General features: G+C 33.7%; 1 protein-coding gene across 2 annotated transcripts in view; it reads right to left on the reverse strand.

Moving 5' to 3' along the window:
- Window positions 1–12,767, reverse strand: part of RPTOR (regulatory associated protein of MTOR complex 1) — a 488,176-nt gene that overhangs the window by 212,906 nt on the left and 262,503 nt on the right. The gene's annotated exons all lie outside the window — the stretch shown is intronic.

Below are 12,767 nucleotides of genomic sequence, written 5' to 3' on the forward strand. Positions count from 1 at the left end.
CTAAAAATAAAAACATGAAAAAAGGCTCTTTGATATCTGTGTTTTATAGAATTTTTAGCAAAATTGTGCATTGTATTTTGTTAATGGCTATTTCTGCATGTACTAAGGAAATTTTGTCTTTTTGTCTTTAATATGATTAAATATATTATTTTCCAAATTTTGGAACCATACTTGTATCCCTGACATAAAGACAAATGGGCTGTAATTAACTAGACAAATTGTTGTAGTCTTTTTTACAAGGATTTTATTTGAAAGTGTTGAATCAATATTCACTAATAATATTTTAGAGTTCTCTTTCTTTGCTTTATCTCTTCCTACTTTAGGGATTAGGGTTATTTATCTCATAAAAAGGAGTTTGATGGAATATTTTCTTTCTCAGATTTTGAGAATAATTTGTGTAGTAGAGGTATCAATTTTTCTTTAAAACATTTACATAATTGTGTTGTAATATATGTAGCACACACTTTTTTTTTGTTTTTGTTTTCAGTGAGGGGGCAGAGAGGTAGTTCCATTATAGCTAGTTCAATTTCCTTTTCTGAAACTGGATTATTTAAGATCTCTATTAGATGTTGTTACATTGGTATTTTATATTTTTGTATTGATTTCTCAGCTTTACTGGACTAAAACTATATAGTATGTTCTAATGATTCTGTTGTGATTATATATAGCTTCTTTTTATTTTATTAATTCAACTTCTGTTACTCTTCTTTTTTAATAAGGTTATCTTAAACAAGCAACTTTATAGTATTTTCAAAATAAATTTTCTTATGAAAATTGGCATTTTGGAAACCAAGATTTCTTCCTTTAGCAGACTGGCTCTATTTAAATATAGGACTATACTAACCTTCCTCATTCCCTCTTATTTTGTTTCAGGTTTCTTTCTGTACCAGAACTTAGAGAATGTCAAAACACTACCCACTCTAGAAATCACATGTAATTCCTACTGCAGCACCAGTAGATAGAAACAAGATACACAAAAGATCAAATTGAAGGAGGGAAATCATTTGTTTTTAAAAGCTTCATAAACACCCAAAAAATAAATTCCTTAATGTTTTAAACAGCTTATAAAATTTAAATTAATATTTATTCATCAGTGGCTAAATTCCCCATAGCATAAGGGAAGGGGGTTTAAAATTATAGTTGTCCTGGGAGCAAGAGAACACACATCCAGCAGAGTATTCCTATATTGAGAGTCACTAACCCAACCCTTAAAGATGCAACATGGCAAAGTGAATAGAGAGACCTGGGCTGCAAATCAGAAGATCTGAGTGGAAGTCTTGCCTTTGACACATAATGGCTATGTGCTCTTAGTGATCTGAAGTGGTAGAGAAAGTTCCTCCTCGGAAAAAGGAACACCTGTTAATTGAATCTATACAGGTAGCTCAATTATTTGTTTTATGCATTTTGTAGCTGTTTTGAATAGGATTTCCCTTTCTGATACTGCCCCTTGGATTTTGTTATTATTATATGGACATGCTGTTAATTTTTGTGGGTTTATTTTGCTGACCATTGTCTCAAGTACTATTTTTGCTGATCTCCAGTATTTTCAAAGTAAACCACCATGTTATCAGTCAATAGGGATGGTTTTATCTTCTCTTTTTCTAATGTTACCACTTAAATTTACTTCTCTTTTCTCTGCCATGATCTTTAAGAACTACATCAAATAGTGGGGAGAGAATGGGTATCCTTGTTTTACTCTGCATTTATTGTGAAAACATGGTATATTGCTTTTAATTAGTAAGGCATTTTTTTCTTTCCCAAAGTATAAATGACTTCACTACTTTGTCAAAGGTTTTTTTTGGGGGGGGGTTGTCATCTACTGTGATTTTGGATATTTTTGCTTTTAATATGATTATGTTAATTGTTTTCCTAAATTTGAACCCATCCTTACATCTCTGGTATAAAAGGCAGATTAATAAAAAAAGTAGAAAAAGGAGAACTAGAAACAAAAGGAATGCAATAATTCAGTGTTTGATAAACTTGAAAATTTAAATTACTTAGGAAAGAACTCCCTATTTGATAAAAACTTTTAGGAAAACTGGAAAGCATTCAGACAGAAACTAGGCTTAGACCAATATCTTATAACATATAATAAATTCAAGAGAGACATTATCTAAATGTTATACAAGAAAAAAATTGGAAGAGAAGCAGATTGTATACCTTTCACTGTTAAGAACATAAGTATTCTTAAACAAGGGATAAAGGCAATTATAAAAGAAAGAAAAGAACTTTATGAATAGAATTATTATATGTAGGATAAGAAAGAAAACATTCAAATGGGAAAACATTTGTGTAAAATCTCCTAAATAAGGGGTATAGATAATTAAAAATATAAAATAGATAACTTTTATTAAACTGAAAAGCTTTTGAATGAAAAAAATCAATTAGAACTAGGATTAAAAAGGGAGGTAGTTGATTGGGGGAAAAATCTTTGTATTTATTAAATATTTCTAGTAAGAATGTGATATCCAAGACATAGAGACAAAAACACGAAACTAAAAGATATTCCAATAAATAAGTGGTCAAAGGATGTGAACAAACAGTTCTTAAAATAAGAACTGCAAACTATTAAAAACACACGATAGAATGTTTTAAATCAGTAATAATAAGTGAAAAACAATTCAAAACAACTCTGAAGTTTTACCTCACATCTAGAAAACTGGCAAAGAAAAAGATAGGAACACTCATGCATTGTTGGAGGAGTTATTAATTAGTATAACTGAATATAATAGAAACCAATTTGGAATTATGAAAAGAAAGTGACTAAAATGTCCAAACCCTTTGTCCCAGAAATTGAGCTACTAGGGATATACCAAAAGGAGGTCAATAATGAAAAGAAAGGATTCATACATTTAAAAATATTCATATTACTTTTTTTTGTGGTGGCAATGAACTAGAAACAAAATTGATGCTGATCAACTGGAAAACTGTCTAAATAAATCATGGTACATAAATGTTCTGAAATATTATTTTGCTATAAGAAATGATGAATATGATGACTATGGAGAAGCATGAAAAGATTTATATGAACTGATGCTGAGTGAAGTGCACAGAACCAGGAGAATGTTGTACACAGTAACAGCCACATTGTGCAATGATTAACTTTGATAGACTTAACTCTTCTCAGCATTTTAAGGTTCTAAGACATCTCCAAAAGTCTCATAATGGAAAATCCACATCCAGAGAAAGAACAATGGAGTTAAAATGCAGATCGAAGCATACTATTTGTTCTTTTTTTTCTTCTGTTTTGTTTTGTTTCCTCTTTCTTATGGTTCCTCCTATTGGTTCTAATTCTCCCTTACAACATGACTAATGTGAAAATATGTTTAATAGGAATGTATATGTAGTATATAGAGCCTGTATCAGATTGCACTCCGTCTTGGGAAGGAAGGGGGGGAGAGGGAGAAAAATTTAAAACTCAAAAGCATATGGAAGTGATTGTTGAAAACGAAAAATAAATTAATAAAAAAGATTTATATGATCTGATGTAGAGCATAGTATGCAAAGCCAAGAAAACCATACATGCAATTAAATCAAAATGAATATTTTCCTGATTTTCCAATGCATTAATTAGTTTCATTGATTTTTCCTATTTTTTTAAAAAAATTCGTTACATGGAATAGCTCAATGGGAAGGAGAGTGGGAATACTGGAAAAAATTCTTGAAATGCAAAAATAAAAATGTTTTAAAAAATGTTTGTTAATATATTTGTGGGTGCAAGGTTCAAGGCCAGGGGAATGGAGATTTACCACAGAAGGAATATATTTAGCCAAGAAAAGAGTTTGTATTTTTTTTTAAATGCAGGAAACTTAGTATCACATTATGAACATTTGCACGCACACCTCCCCACATACACTCCCCTAAACTGATTAACTTCACGTTAATGGGGCAGGCTGCTATGGTGAAAAAAAAGTACTGACTGACCATCAACTAAGCTGTGTCTCCTTGCGGGGGAAATCTCTAATATTCTCCAGATTGAGGGTTCCTCTTCTGTAAAATTAAAGTATTAGGCAAAATGGTTTTCAACATCCCTTCTGATACTAACATTTGACAGCTGCCCCCCAGATCTTCATTCATGAATTATTCTCCTGGTCCTTGATTCATAGTTTACGAGAGGAATCTTTTTCCATTTTACTACTGTGAAGAACTCCCAAACTACAGATAAATGTATTTAATTCAGTTTTGAAACTGGTAAAAAATACTAGATATTGAAAAAGACAAAAAAGTGAGTGGTATAAAATTATGAAGGAAGGGTAGTCCCAAAGAAGCTCCACCTACTTTTCAGAGGTTCATGGGGGAGCAGGGAGAAGGATTGGAGGTTTCATCAGATTTTTTCAATATGCTGACTATTTTTACTGAATTTTCTCTACTTCCTCTTTTTAAAAAAATCTTTGTTACAAGGGATAGCTCTTTGGGAAATCTAGATAATGGAAAAAATTCAATAATTTTATTTTAATAATACTCAGTATTCAATAATATTATTTAAAAAGGAAAAATAAATGTAGGTTTTTAATGGATTATAAAAACATTTTAATAAAACTTCCATGGAACTGCATTCTTGAATGCTATATCAACTGTTACAGATAGCTAATGTTTTTAAACTTAATCATAGATTGACATAGGCGAACAAAATAATCCAAGGTCCTCAGCATCAGAAGTCACTTGGCTCTATCATGCTATTAATTTTAGTTCAATATTTATTAGGCACTTACTAAATTCAAACTCTTAGTTACTTTTGGGTAACAAAAAGAAAAACATGAAACTGAAGTATTAGAAGGGACAAATATGAACATAAAGCATGGAGAGATTTATACAACTTCAACAATGTAAATGGAAACAGCATCAACAAAACAAGGCTGAAAATTACAAAAAACAAGTCTGGCCCCAAAGAAGAGATAAGAAAAGACACCCTTATTTCACTCTTTTGAAGAAGAGGATGGCTCATAGGTGGGGAACATCTCATAGGTTTTCATCCTTTTTTGAGCTATTGATCATTTTTGTTTATTTTTTTTTGTTTTTCTAAAAAATATATTATGCTACAAGGGCTGACTTTCTGGGATGGCAAAGGGGAGGGTTACTAGGAGAAATTTTTACAATATAAAGGTAAAACTTATCAGTAAAAATTCATGTATTAAAAAGATTATTTGAGAAATGGCATAGAGAATAGAATGCAGATGTAGAAATTAGAAGTAAGAAGTGCAATTTGGAGGTTATCACAATGGCATATACGAAAAAAGTCTATAATCTCAAAAAATCTGAGTAGGCATTAAGTGCTTCATTCTTTTATACAAAAACAAAACGATGAATATATGTGTTTGGATTACTCTTATATAGGTATCTGAGAATACAACTCACATAAGAATTATATATTTAATATATTAATTATTTAAATATATTATATTTAATATTCTGGTCACTAGCAGTAAATAGTATTTCTTCTCAATGAGAGAATAAAGAGTTGATGTTATGTAGTTATTTCTGCTTGAAAATCAGATTAACTTTTGTATAAGATGTCACCCTGAATGTGACATCATGGTGCCAACCACCAATGTGTTAGAAGCCAGAACAGAAGATTACATCTTTAAGTTACAGAAGGATAAGTTCTTTTTCTGAAGGGTAGCATGAAGCAATAGATAAAGTTTTGGCTCTGAAACTTGCTACGGCATTTGCCTTAATTTCTCATGCATAAAATGGGAGGAAATAATACTTGCATTACCTACCTCAGAGTATTGTTTTAAGGGAACCATTCTGTAAAATTATTAAATGTGACTTATCATTATCAAACTTAGAATCCCTCCCAACTCTTAAATGCTACAATTCCAAGTGAATGTGTATGGTATATGATTACTGTTATGCTACTATAGTAGCCCTATTAAAATGACTTTATTTCTCATAATACACATTCAGTTTCATTTGTATTATTTGTTTTTGAGTATCAAGTAGCACCTCAAAAAATCACTCTATAGATTATGGAAATATGAACTAATGAACATGCACTATTCAATTCTGTATTAGTAAGCCCAAGAAAACAGAAAAATAAAGAAGCATTTCTTATTGCAATTTAAAAAATAATTTTTAATCAGCCCTATATTTATTTTTTGTCAGTTTATGTACACATTATTCCTCTGCTCTTTAAGATCAGGCACTGCTTCATTTTTGTCCCTGTTTCCTCAAAACCAGGCAAATATTTAATTAAGGTTTGTTAATTGAGTAAGGTACACTTGTCTTCTTGTTCCTTTTTTCCAGAAAGAAATTGGTCCAATCTCAAATGCTATGGGGAAAAGGAAAACTTCTGGAAGCTAGGGTTTACGGGAACATAATATTTAGAAGTAAAAGAACTGTCAGAGATCATTTATTCTAATCCCCTCACTTTGCAAATGAAACAGGCGAGAGAAATTAAGTGACTTGCTAAATGTCACAAAGGCAGTAAGTTATGGAACTGGTATTTGATCTCAGGTCTTCTCATTCCAAATTAAGTCCTCCTTCCACCACAACTTCAGCCTGCTTCAGCCTAAGAAGAAAATAAAGAGGCAGGGAGGGAATACCAAAAGAAAGGAGATGTATGAATTTCTTTAAAAAAGAAATGCAAAGATCCCAAAAAAGTTCAGGGGGAGGGAAGCAGAAGAGATTTAAAATATCATTTTTTTTGACAACACAGTAAATTCCCAGAAAATATTTAGTAATCATCAAGGAACAAAGTATCAAACAAGGAAAAATACTTTTGAAAGAAAGGATAATCACAATATGAATGGTAAAACACATTACCAGGCTCACAAAAAGAGCTCTCACCTGGAAATCTGCCTTCAATTAAGACAAGCCACCAACAAAACAAACCAATTTGCAGCCACCGAACTTCCACTGATACAGGGCATCTGTCAAAGGCATCCAGATGCACATGTTTTCTCCAAAACACTTGGAGGGCACCAAGATGGAGGCAATCACATTACTGAACTTTAATAGCATCTGATTTGATGACACTGGTTTTCTGTACCTCTATGAAAGAGATGGGAGATGTCTCTCCTCTATGCAGTAACCTTCTCAGAGGCATTCTCCAAAGCTCTCTCTTTCTTACAACCTCTGACATTCTCACCTGGCAACTCACCTATAATGTCATCTCACAGTTAAGCTTCCTTTAAAGTTTGCTGATTATGACAAATGTGGGCTGCTTTGCTGCAGTGTACAAATGACTACAAAAGAGAGATGAGAGCTCTTACTTTTCACTTTTGACCTTCTAAGTGAGAAGGTCAAGAGTGGGAAATCTAGTGCACTAGCCCTCTGTGACACTTTGCCTCCTTTCAGATGCACAACTCAAAAGGTAACTCTGATTAATTATGGCTCTTGAGGCAGGGAGGGAAGATTTGTTATTTTGTTACATTACAACATTTCAACATTTTTTCCAAGTTATTCACATTCTCACCACTGTACAATCTGAGTCTTACTCCCATCACCTCAATAGCTCTTAGTGAATCTTTACTCATCTTAACCATGACTGGCAGACATTATAGAATTACTGATTTTTTCCCCTGGATTAGCCTATAACATTTACAAAAGAAACAAGGGTGATTTTTTTTTTTTGAACTATTACCTTGACTTGTTTTTCCCCTACAATCTCAATGCATGAGGTAATATTCAGGCCTGCCAATAGAATCAAATTGATTCAAATCCTGCAACAGGTAGGACCTAAAAAAGTAGGAGTAACATTATGGTTTTCCAGCCTCCTCCTCCAAGGTCCCATTCTCAATCTTTTATCAAGGAACTATTGCTTTCCTTTTCTGTAGGTAACTCTGTCTTTGGATCCCCACCTGGAAGAAGCGTATAATACTACATTCAGCTCATGAAACACTGTTCTGACAATAACTATGTGGACATCCAGAATCATTCCCCAGTGCAGCTGTAAGATTTAAGTGAGCTGAAGAATCTTAGAAAATGAAAATTTTGAGAAGTTTATAACTTGTCAAAGAATGCAAATCTAGTCAAAAGCAGGACCATATCTAGAAGTGCATGCTTTAGGCTGCTGATCTACTATTTCCCTGCTAATTAGAGGCTAATTACCATGCTTAGGTTTTTCAAATAATCAAGCAAGATACATCCGAATCACAGAATTTAAGTGCTGTAAGGGACCCTATGGCCATATGAAAAAGGAATCCCCATTATAACCCGCAAATGATAATCCAGTCTCAGCTTATAAACCTCCAAGGCTGGGGAACCCATCACGTCTCCAGAGAACCTACTCCATTTTTGAATAGCACTAATTGCTAGGAAATCAAACCAAATCTCTCTCTTTGCAACAAACTCATTTTGCACTGGAAAATGAATTGCTATCCATTTTAAATATGTTATTTATGCTATACGTACTAAATATAAATTTCTTATTCTGTTTTGGGTCACTAATGATCTGAAATGAATTCCAACTAAAAGCCTAATTGAGGTGATTCCATAGTTAAATCTTGCACATTCCCTGGGCTTTACAAGTACCCTTATGTATCTAGCAATTTGTTTGAATGTTCCTTTACTTTGTTTCAGCACTGAAAAATATTCCTCAGTTCCCAAACATGGGCACTGTCTCAAAGGACTTATAACATAAACATGTGCTTTAGCAGCAACATGCTTATTCATCAGGCTCCTAGGTTAACTTGGATAATTAGAAATCAGGGTTGCTCAAAAAAGGATCACTATAATTTATGTCCCAACTCTGCAGCTTAATTAGAAAATAAATACTTTCTTTAGCTTTAAAGATAGCTTAAAAAAAAACTGTAATAGCCACATACTGCCTGGATCTTCTCTCCAAACTTGTCTTAAATATAACGTGTTCTCCATAATGATTAATGTGGCAGATAAAAGGCAGCAGAGGAGAAAAATGGGGGAAATGGAGAATATTTGATTTTCTCAGTTACGTTCTTTTTTTAATAACTTGCATGTTGGCATTTACTTGCAATAAACTACATGTATTAGAGCTATTGAACATGCCATCGAGAAACTAAGAGTTTTCTGACTGATTTCCCAAGAGATGGCAAGAATGGTGGCTCTGCTACCAAGTGAGATTTGATTTCTGAATTCTCTGTCAGCAAGAACACTTATTTTGTCTAGATATTGTCTAGGTAGCATTGTGCACTAACTACCTACATTATCTTGGGCAAATCACGTCCATTCTCTAAGCCTCAATACTCTTTTTTTTTTTAAGGCAATTGGGATTAAGTGACTTGCCCAGGGTCGCACAGCTAGTAAGTGTCAAGTGTTTGGTCTGAGGCCGGATTTGAACTCAGGTCTTCTTGACTTCAGGGCCAGTGATCTATCCGCTGCGCCACCTAGTTGCCCCATCCTCAATACTCTTAATGGTAAAGTGAAGGGGTAGAAGAGATGATCTATAGAGTCTGATGCTCTAAACTTTATGATGCTATGTGAGATAGTTTGGTAGGCTATTTACCACATAAAAGTTTAAATTCAGAAACTCAGAGTAGAAAAGTACATTAAGTAGTCCTTCGCACCTTGAACACCATATATAAAAGATAAATTGTTGGTTTTTAAATTTGTGACAACAGGAGCTTTCATTGATGCAAAATAATTTATACTTTCAGTCATCATTTTTTCCCCCATTGGTCAGGTAAATTATGGAAATCAAAACCACTTAAAGATATGGCAGAGACATATACATCCAAATGGCTGCTGGCTCTTACTCTTCTAGTTTTACATGGTGACATGCGAAAAGCAGGGCAGATTTTAGAGGGCAGGCATTTATAATTTGAGATTTTAAAATGACATAAATATTTATGCAGGGATCAATAACATGAGCAAATTTCTGTACTTTAACAAGAATCACTGACATAACTACGTAATACACTAGACACTCTTTTAAGAACCTCTCTTCACAACTGCATGAGTGTTGGTAGATCACTAAACAATCTTTGCATAGATTTGCTGGGGGAAGGTGACCTTGAATGCTTGAACACCATGCCACCAAAGCACAGTCTCAGACAGGTCCAACAAAACTAAAAGGTTGTTAGGAAGGAGGCTTCACCCATCACCTTGGCACCCTGCAGCTCTATGAGAGGCGGCAGCCATTGGCGCATCCAGCTTCAGACCCGTCCTGTCTGGCAGTTTGACTGGCGGAGCCCCACAAAGAGGTGGGCCATGGTCTTGGCCCTTGCCAACATGGTCTGTGAGTTGGATATTATATTTAATTTCTAAAAGGCATATTTTATTCTTGATGGGTTTATAATGGGTGGAGAAAGCCAGGAAACATCAAAGAAAAGTCCTGTCAAAGCTATTCAAGACACTGGTATGTTACAGGAGATAATGGAAGAATATATGAGCAAGCCCACATTTTAACAGAAAAATCTACTTGACAACCCAATGATGCTGCATGTCATAAATCTGCAAAACTTTAGCTGCATGTGGTTCTTTTCAGATGTGCCAAAGCCTTATGGCAAAAATAACTTAAATGGATTACATGTGAAACTTCTTGGATACTTTGGGATACTGTGTTCAACTAGCAAGACTTAAAACTGTAGCATATTTGTAACAGGTGCATATCTGTATTATTCTCTGTACATGGATTCTCTCAACTGTGGAACTTAAAACAACCATCAATCAGTAGACTGCATATTTTGTTTGTACAATTATTTTACCAGCAAAGTAATAACTTTAAAATATTTTTGAGATATGAGCTATGCTATATTTTTGCTAGTATTCTTAAAGGACAAGTTGACAACTATTTTGTAAACATATTATGAATGTACTGCCTGTCTTGGACTCAAATAATACTTTCTTCTAACTTTAAAAAAAAAAAGTTGTCAGATAGGTCATGTCAACAGACCAAGGTAAATGTGAAGAATTTTATCATGGAGTGAGCTGTAGAGTGATGAATTTTTGGGCCACAGCAGCTTTTAAAATCTGCCTACTAAGGTGCTCTACAGTTTGGATTATGATTTATTCTGTAGAGGGAGTATCTACACAGATGAAATCATAGATATTTGGAGAATTTAAAAATTATTTATATTGTTTGAATATAGGGTGCTTTAAACAATTTTGTGCTCAACCCAAATAGTTTTGAGAATTAGTGTTATAAATTTTGTAATTAGTTTTGCAAGTTATTTTTTAGTGTTCAAACAAAAGTACCCTTTCCACAAATTTTTATGTGTAATTTGGTAAAATTATAGTTTAAAGACATATTTTGTACAATTTTTCCCTTTTGAATTTACAATATGTTACACTGTATCCAATCATGAGATGGATTTTTATAAGTAAACCATGAGAACTTCACTTGCGTATCTCTGCATAGACTGTCCTTCACGCTTGCAACGTCCCACTGCTTCATCTTTGCCTCTTAACTGCCCTAGATTCATTCAAGGTAAAGCTCAAATGTGACTTCCTATGGAAACTCTTTTGTGATGTCCCTAGTTTTTATGAATTTCCTCTTTGCACCTGTTTATCCACTGTATCCCCTCAATATTAACTGACAAGGCGAAAATTACTGATAAGGGAAAAAGATAGGAAGTGCATGTGTACCATTATCATTTTCCTTTTGGCTACTTAAAATGGCAGAAAATCAAGCGTGCCCTTCTAGTTCTGCCTCCTATTACATAGTTATAGTATGATTTGTTTACAATGGTAAGATAGATAATGTTAATCAATTTATAGATTCAGTAATAAGAGAGTCATGCATAAATAGAAGGTATTTTCATGGGGCTTATTAATAGGAAAGAAAATTATAAGCATAGTTGAATGTTGAGAATTCTTGTAAAGCTGGTAAAAGTCAATAACTTAGGAAGCTAAAGCTTTGCTAATGCTATGTTTATATATCATATAGCCCTTTCTAAAATGTGTTCATGTTAGAAACCTAAATCTTTATGTAACTTCAAACTGCTGTAGGTAGCATATAATGATTTTGTTAGCTGATTATTTTTTAACCACCTAAAGTGTTTAAGAGTCCATTTGGGTTAAAAGACATAAAATAAAAACAGATAATCAAATAAAAACATAGCAATGCTGTATTCTGGGATTTTATAAAATTATGCTGTCAATTAATATGGATGCAAAATGTTACAGGAGGTAGGTATGGCTGCTTGTGGTTGCTCCTGTATGATGCCTTGTCCATTTTGTTTTGCCAGACATATCTGTGAAAGGGGGTCATGATGGCAATATTCCTCAGTAAGTTAATGATACCAGAGAAATCAAGATGATGGATGCGCTCTGTCAGTTTTAATGTAAAAATGATTCAAGGAAATTGGAGCTCCGTTTCTCTAATTCAGGAGAAACATTCATTGAAACTAGACATATGGGAATATCACCAAACCAATTATTCCCCTTCTCCCCTGCGAAACCCCAAAACTGGCTTCACAACTATACTGATAGCCTTGTCAATATGTTTCACTGAAATTGCCCCACTATTCAAAATGCTATTTTTAAAAAATAAGATGAAGCTCTCCCAAATTTCAATCTAAATAGAGAAAAATTTCCCAATGATCCTTAATCCTTAGTGCCTAGGGTATGTGGACCAGGTAGGAGCTTACAGCTCTGTTACTGTGACCAGGAAGAAGAAGAAGAAGAGAGGAATCAGTCCATATACCTGGGATGGGGCCAGAGGCTGAGCAGTCAGCTCAGGGAGTTGCTAACCAGGGATAAGCCTACAAAATTCAAACTATGTGGGCATTTATGAGGCTATACTCGAGATCAGACTGTTAGAGCCCTGTGAAAGTCAGAATATGATATTCCCAATAGCAAGCTAAACACAAATTTATAACCAAGAATATCTTAGCAAGCAAAACTGA

This window comes from Vombatus ursinus, unplaced genomic scaffold (assembly GCF_900497805.2).
Source record: "Vombatus ursinus unplaced genomic scaffold, bare-nosed wombat genome assembly UNPS02008996.1, whole genome shotgun sequence".
NCBI lineage: Eukaryota > Metazoa > Chordata > Mammalia > Diprotodontia > Vombatidae > Vombatus > Vombatus ursinus.